This window comes from Triticum dicoccoides, chromosome 6A, assembly GCF_002162155.2.
Source record: "Triticum dicoccoides isolate Atlit2015 ecotype Zavitan chromosome 6A, WEW_v2.0, whole genome shotgun sequence".
Classification (NCBI taxonomy): Eukaryota; Viridiplantae; Streptophyta; class Magnoliopsida; order Poales; family Poaceae; genus Triticum; species Triticum dicoccoides.
The window spans coordinates 19,333,810-19,340,724 of record NC_041390.1 but is presented as its reverse complement, the minus strand read 5'-3'; the positions used below and the strand labels follow the sequence as shown (position 1 = coordinate 19,340,724).

The 6,915-nt window shown below is 43.2% G+C and overlaps 1 long non-coding RNA gene across 1 annotated transcript; it reads right to left on the bottom strand.

Moving 5' to 3' along the window:
* Nucleotides 1-1,881: 1,881 nt before the first annotated feature.
* On the bottom strand, nt 1,882-2,518 carry LOC119314814. The gene is made up of 2 exons (XR_005152466.1): nt 2,407-2,518; nt 1,882-2,264 (listed from the first exon to the last, which is right to left on the bottom strand). It is a non-coding gene; the product is annotated as an uncharacterized LOC119314814 (long non-coding RNA).
* Between the last annotated feature and the right edge of the window lie 4,397 nt (nt 2,519-6,915).

Genomic DNA, 6,915 nt, shown 5'->3' with positions numbered 1-6,915 from the left:
CTTTCATATCTCGTCATGGAAATTTTTAGCTGTTCGGATCCGAGCGCTCCTACGCACTGCGGAATCTGGGTAAATCTTCCGCTTCCATTTGCGTTTAGGAGCATTAAAACTCTGCAGTTGGTCCTCACAACCAGCCACAGAGGTGCGCATTTCCACATTATCTACCCACTCAACCTCCTCCTCAGGCTCAGGAGACGGTTGAGTCAGATCCGCACAAAGATTATCAAGCGCCCTGACCCCTAGAGCGCCGATCTCAGAATCATTCATAGGTTTGTGTCTGTCCGCCGACCGAAGGCGACTCCTCGACTCAGTTTTTTGTGGGTCAGCAGTTTATAATTTTCTTGCAGACGAACAATTTGATCTAAAAACAAAAAGCATGCTAGGAGAACAAATTTTACTCGACGACTAGTTTAACTGTTGAGCAAATAGTTACAGGTCCTAATCCTATTTGCACTTTGCTTTGTCATGTTGTAGCTCCTACTGACCTTGTTCACTGTCAAATTACAGCTAAAGGAGTTTGAGTTGATAGATGAAGGAACCAGGAAGTGCAAGATCGATTTGCAACTTTTGGTTCAGCTGACACATTTGTGTTTTTGTTACTGATTTGTAGCTCCTTTGTTTCTCCCTTCTCTTTTTGGAATGTAACTTTGTTTGGCCAGTAGGATCATAATTACCATATTAAAGTTGTCACACTTGCATTACTCGATGTTAAAAGTTTAATTGACACAACGATTATATGTACCAAGGTTAAAAATTTCAACAAAAAATTGCATATTTCAGTGGGGTCCGAAATATTTTTAACCACAAAATTGTGATGTAGATTCAAACTGGTTTAAAAATAAATTTAAGTTATGTTGGAATTCATTAAAATTAAGTGAAATTTGTAATCTCAAAATCAAAATAATTTCGAGAATATACGAAATTTCATATATTTCTGTAAGGTCCAAAATTATTTTGTTTTTGGAATTAAAAACCTTGATACATACTCAGTGCAGGAAAGAAAAGCCGATATCCTGAGGGTGCGCCTAGCCCGCGACACCTGATGGCGGCCGGGCACACCACTTGGCGCACTTCGAGGCCCAAAAAGGGACCTTTGTGGGAGCCCTCCACGAGGTACTCCTTAATTAGTTGCTCCCGAATGTTAGGGCTGAGGGCAGCCAGCTTCAAGTTCTAATGATCGATTAATCAAGGACGCATGCCACAGCCACCAATTTTATATCCCCTCCTCTCCTCATTGTTAATTCCACTCCTCTCTCGAAGCACCTAAAAAATTAATGGATCTTTCCGTTGTAGCTATTCATCCTTAATTTCTTCATCTCACAACCCTATCGATTTCTCATTTCTTCCTTCAACACACTGCTAAGTACTCGCATCTAGAGAGAAGCGCCTATCATCGCTTTTTAAATAATCTTGTAAATTTCAAGTTCATTTTCCATTTGATTTTTGCATTGGCAGAAATTTGGTTCCCTAACTGATCTTCTCTTTCTGTACAGGTTACTCTTCTATATGGAGATGCGGTATTGAGGACGGAGTGTGAGGACCATAGCGAGATCTGAGATGCTTGGTATGGATATTTGATTTTTGTTACTCTTCGAACGATGTCATGATAAATATTTGTACAAGTGAGTTTTTTTACTATACTATAGTTGCTGCCTTGATGGGCCATCTTTTATGCTCTTCCAACGAAATAGGTTGGTCTGCCCACTTGAGCTGGCCTAGAATGCGGTAGCTTTCTCGCAAGCTCGAAGATCACATTTTATTTTCTCGTGGTTCATTTTTTTTGGATGCACAAAATATAACATAGAAGAACTTATATGCATAGATTCACGCAATGCTCACATACACATTTTTCCGGCTGAAAGAAGAACATTTCACTTTCAATAAGCCACATAAAAGGTGGTCTTGAGGAATCACCACTCTCATAATCATCAAATAAAATGTTTAATTCTCAACATAATTTAATACTCGCCCATGACTCAAATTGCATAGATAATGACAAATTAAACCTATTTCCTACTATGCACACCCTTATTTTCCTGGAGGCATAGTTGGGCATTGACTCTGACAATCCAATCTGGAATTAAAACAAGGTGCTCCCGGCGCATTGTGGCAGCAAAAGCAATGATTGGCATGCGGTTCACCTTTGGTTACACAATCCCTTGCGACACACCATTGCAAGGTAAGTTTGTTGTCATCTAATGATGAGACCACCGTAGCCACGTTGCGATGGCCATCTTCGTATGTGCTCTCGGGCTCAGGACGACCTGTTACATGTGACATATTATATGGTTATCTGTGCACAGTCGGCAAGTATCTTATCTTATGTAGATAGAAGGAACAATACTTTTGAAATATAGTGGGCTGGCTGCAAGGATATAAACAATATGATAGAGAAGATGCGCTTACATTGTCCAACCATGACTAGGCACCCGATGAACAAAAGAGCAATTGTATACACCATGCTGCCCCCCTTCATGGTGTTGACGAGATTGCGACACAGTTAGAGATCTGAGGCAATGGCCATGACCCCCTCTTGTCTCAGTAAATATAGAGGGTGCAGTACAAAATAACTGTACATAGATACGCGCTGTGAATGTGATTGATTGATGAGAGGATATATGCATATCGGCATAATCCTTATATATACAAGCTAGGACCACAGACCTGTGATACGGTTTGCAGATCACAGAGTTATGGTAGTAAGATATGCGACTGGATTGAGAATATTAGTTACTGTACCATATATACACGCATCAAGGGTGAGATATTTCCTGTGTTGTGCGCATGTGCATTATGGGAGATAGTGCTCCTGGTTTGGAATGCGCATAATTAGCAGGTTTTGTGTATTTAGTGGTCAATTAGTCTGCCAGATTTGTTACCACGTGGTATGTGTGGTTATATGGTCCAACTCAAGGAAAAACATCCACAAGATTTGTTACCATACACGCACAATATCGATGCGCCAGGGTGAGATATTCCCATGCGTGCAATCTGCAAGGTTAGTTTAGGTACTGATCGACGAGCTTAGGGCATGTACAATGATTGATAAGATAGTCTTATTTTAAGTTTTGCATGTAAATTAGAGATGACAAGAAAACATGTCTACAATGGGTCATCTCTTAGCCTTATCTTCAATAATTAGTTGTTCCTAAAAATATGATGAGACAAATTGTGCTAAGAAATCATCTCTTGTCTTCTCTTAAATAAGATAAGACAAGCCTTCTCTTATGATTTCTCTCTCCTCCACCTCATCATTTATCCTACATGGCACTCTTAAGATAGAACCATTGTACATGCCCTTAGTAATTACCATTACCATATTATTTGAGCTAACAATAGCCAGAAACCCCTGCAAAAAAATACTTCGCCAGGAATATTTCATGCGCGTGACGCGACATGAGTCATCCGATCTTCCACGCGAATCTCTATGCTGGGTGTGCTGCCACATCATCGGCGTCAATTGTTCACTCTCAGACGCAACCACGCGATCTGAGTGGGGGTGGTGGTCTCATTAGTAGAAAACAGAGCTTTGGTTGGGGCCTGGCCAGCCCATTAGTCCCGGTTCACTCACGAACCGGGACCCGTGGGGGCATACGTCCCGGTTCGTGCGCCCAGGGGCCCGGCCGGGCCTCGGGAGGCATTTGTCCCGGTTCATGTGGATCCATTTGTTCCGGTTCTAGGCCCGAAATGGGACCAATGGCCCAACAGCCATTGGTCCCGGTTCGTGCCTAGAACCGGGACAGAAGGGGGGCCTTTAGTCCCGGTTCCAGTCACGAACTGGGACCAATGAGGTGGCTATATATACCCCCTCGCCGGCGAGCAAAGCACTCCACACTGCTTTGTTTTTTCAGGTCGGCGAGGGGAGAGCTTTGTGGTGCTCTAGCTCACCTCCTATGCACATGAGGTGTTCGATGAAATGCCCGAACCACACTAGTTAAGCTTTCTCCTCTCGAAGCTTGACCTCCAAGCTCAATTTTTCCCGAGATTTGTCTAGGTTTAGTGGTTCGTCATGTCCCGTCTCCGTCTTCACCGTCGTCGATCACCCGCGCCGATCTCGTCGCCGGCACCATCGTGGTGAGCCTCTTGTTCTTATCTTCTTTCTGAAAAAAAAATTCTTACTTTAGATAGATACTTGTCGAATTTTCTTACTTTTATTATTGCTTGTTATTATATAGTGCGATAGTTTTGGTATCCGCCCCCATCGGCCCTCGTCCTGGCTATGATTTGGATGTGGTATATATTATCTTTTATAACTATTTGGTTCATTTATTGTTTATGACAATTATGGCGACCAACGTGACATAGATTTTTTTTATCTAGGAGGTAGTTGAACCGGAAATTCCAATCGATCCTATTGTCGAGAGGTTAAATTTAGTTGAATAAGAAAAAAATTACTTGAAGGAAAAAATAAAAAAAATTGAGGAGGAGAAGATGATATTGGAGTTGCATGTTGCGGATGTCGTCGATGATCACAAGAGGAGAAGATGGATACAACACGGTTGAAGATTAGAAAGATTAGAAAATATGCCATTCATATCGAGGCTTGGTATCATTATGTCGTTGGATCAATTGTTACCTTGGTTGTGATTATGATCGCATTTGTTGTTGCATTGAAAGGTTTTACATAGTTTCAATGTATGGTTTAACTAGATGCTCTGGAGAGCTATATTTGTTCGATGAGAACTATGTATGTACTTTGGTTTTAATGTGATGATGAACTTCTATTAATTTGGTCACTTATCTATCTATGTGAATCTGTAATGGTTTTTGACACACATAATTGTATATAATGCACGCAGATGAACCGACAATGGATGTACGGTGACAAACACACCTCCGAGTACATTAAGGGCCTGCATAATTTTCTCGAAGTGGCTGAGGCAAACGAGCATAATGGTTTTATGTGTTGTCCATACCCTATATGTGGGAATACGAAGTCTTACTCTGACCGGAAAATCCTTCACAGCCACCTGCTTTATAAGGGTTTCATGCCACACAATAATGTTTGGACCAAGCACGGAGAATTAGGGGTTATGATGGAAGACAACGAAGAAGAAGAGAACGATGACAACTATGTGCCCCCTGAATACGGTGATGCTGAAACGGAGGAAGCTGCTGAAGATCAAGAGGAACCAAACGATGTGCCAGATGATGATGATCTCCGCCGGGTCATTGTTGATGCAAGGACACAGTGCGAAAGTCAAAAGAAGAAGCTGAAGTTCGATCGCACGTTAGAGGATCACAAAAAAGGGTTGTACCCCAATTGCGAAGATGGCAATACAAAGTTTGGTACCGTACTGGAATTGCTGCAGTGGAAGGCAGAGAATGTTGTGTCTGACAAAGGATTTGAGAAGCTACTGAAAATATTGAAGAAGAAGCTTCCGAAGGATAACGAATTGCCCAACAGTACGTACGCAGCAAAGAAGGTCGTACGCCCTCTAGCATTGGAGGTGCTGAAGATACATGCATGCCCTAATGACTGCATCCTCTACCACGGTGCGTACGAGGATTTGAACGCATGCCCGGTATGTGGTGCATTGTGGTATAAGATCAGATGAGATGACCCTAGTGATGTTGATGGCGAGCCCCCCAGGAAGAGGGTTCCTGCGAAGGTGATGTGGTATGCTCCTATAATACCACTGTTGACACGTCTGTTCAAAAATGAAGAGCATGCCAAGTTGATGCGATGGCACAGAAAGGACCGTAAGAAAGACGGGAAGTTGAGAGCACCCGCTGACGGGTCGCAGTGGAGAAAAATCGAGAGAAAGTACTGGGCCGAGTTTGCAGGTGACCCAAGAAATGTATGGTTTGACTTAAGCGTGGATGGCATTAATCCTTTCGGGGAGCAGAGCAGCAATCACAATACCTGGCCCGTGACTCTATGTATGTATAACCTTCCTCCTTGGATGTGCATGAAGCGGACGTTCATTATGATGCCAGTTCTCACCGAAGGCCCTAAGCAAGCCGGCAACGACATTGATGTGTACCTAAGGCCATTAGTTGAAGAACTTTTATAGATGTGAAATGGAAACGGTGGACGTGTGTGGGATGAGCACAAACAGGAGGAATTTAACCTGCACGCGTTGCTGTTTATAACCATCAACGATTGGCCCGCTCTCATTAACCTTTCAGGACATACAAACAAGGGATACCACACATGCACGCACTGTTTAGCTGACACCGAAAATATATACCTGGACAAATGCAGGAAGAATGTGTACCTGGGCCATCGTCGATTTCTTCCGACCAACCACCAATGTCGAAAGAAAGGCAAGCATTTCAAAGGCGAGGCAGATCACCGGAAGAAGCCCGCCATGCATACCGGTGATCATGTACTTGCCATGGTTAATGATTTACACGTAATCTTTGGAAAGGGTCCTAGCGGACTATCTGTTCTGAATGATGCTGAGGGACGCGCACCCATGTGTAAGAAGAAATCTATATTTTGGGACCTACCCTACTGAAAGAGCTAGAGGTCTGCTCTTCAATCGACGTGATGCACATGACGAAGAACCTTTGCGTGAACCTGCTCGGCTTCTTGGGCGTGTATGGGAAGACAAAAGATACACCGGAGGCATGGGAGGACCTGCAACGTTTGCACGAAAAAGACGGCATGCCTCCAAAGCAGTATGAAGGTCCTGCTAGCTACGCTCTTACCAAAGAAGAGAAGGAAATCTTCTTTGAATGCCTGCTCAGTATGAAGGTCCCGTCTGGCTTCTCGTCGAATATAAAGGGAATAATAAATATGGCCGAGAAAAAGTTTCAGAACCTAAAGTCTCATGACTGCCACATGATTATGACACAACTTCTTTCGGTTGCATTGAGGGGGCTTCTACCGGAAAATGCCCGATTAGCCATTGTGAAGCTATGTGCATTCCTCAATGCAATCTCTCAGAAGGTGATCGATCCAGAAAT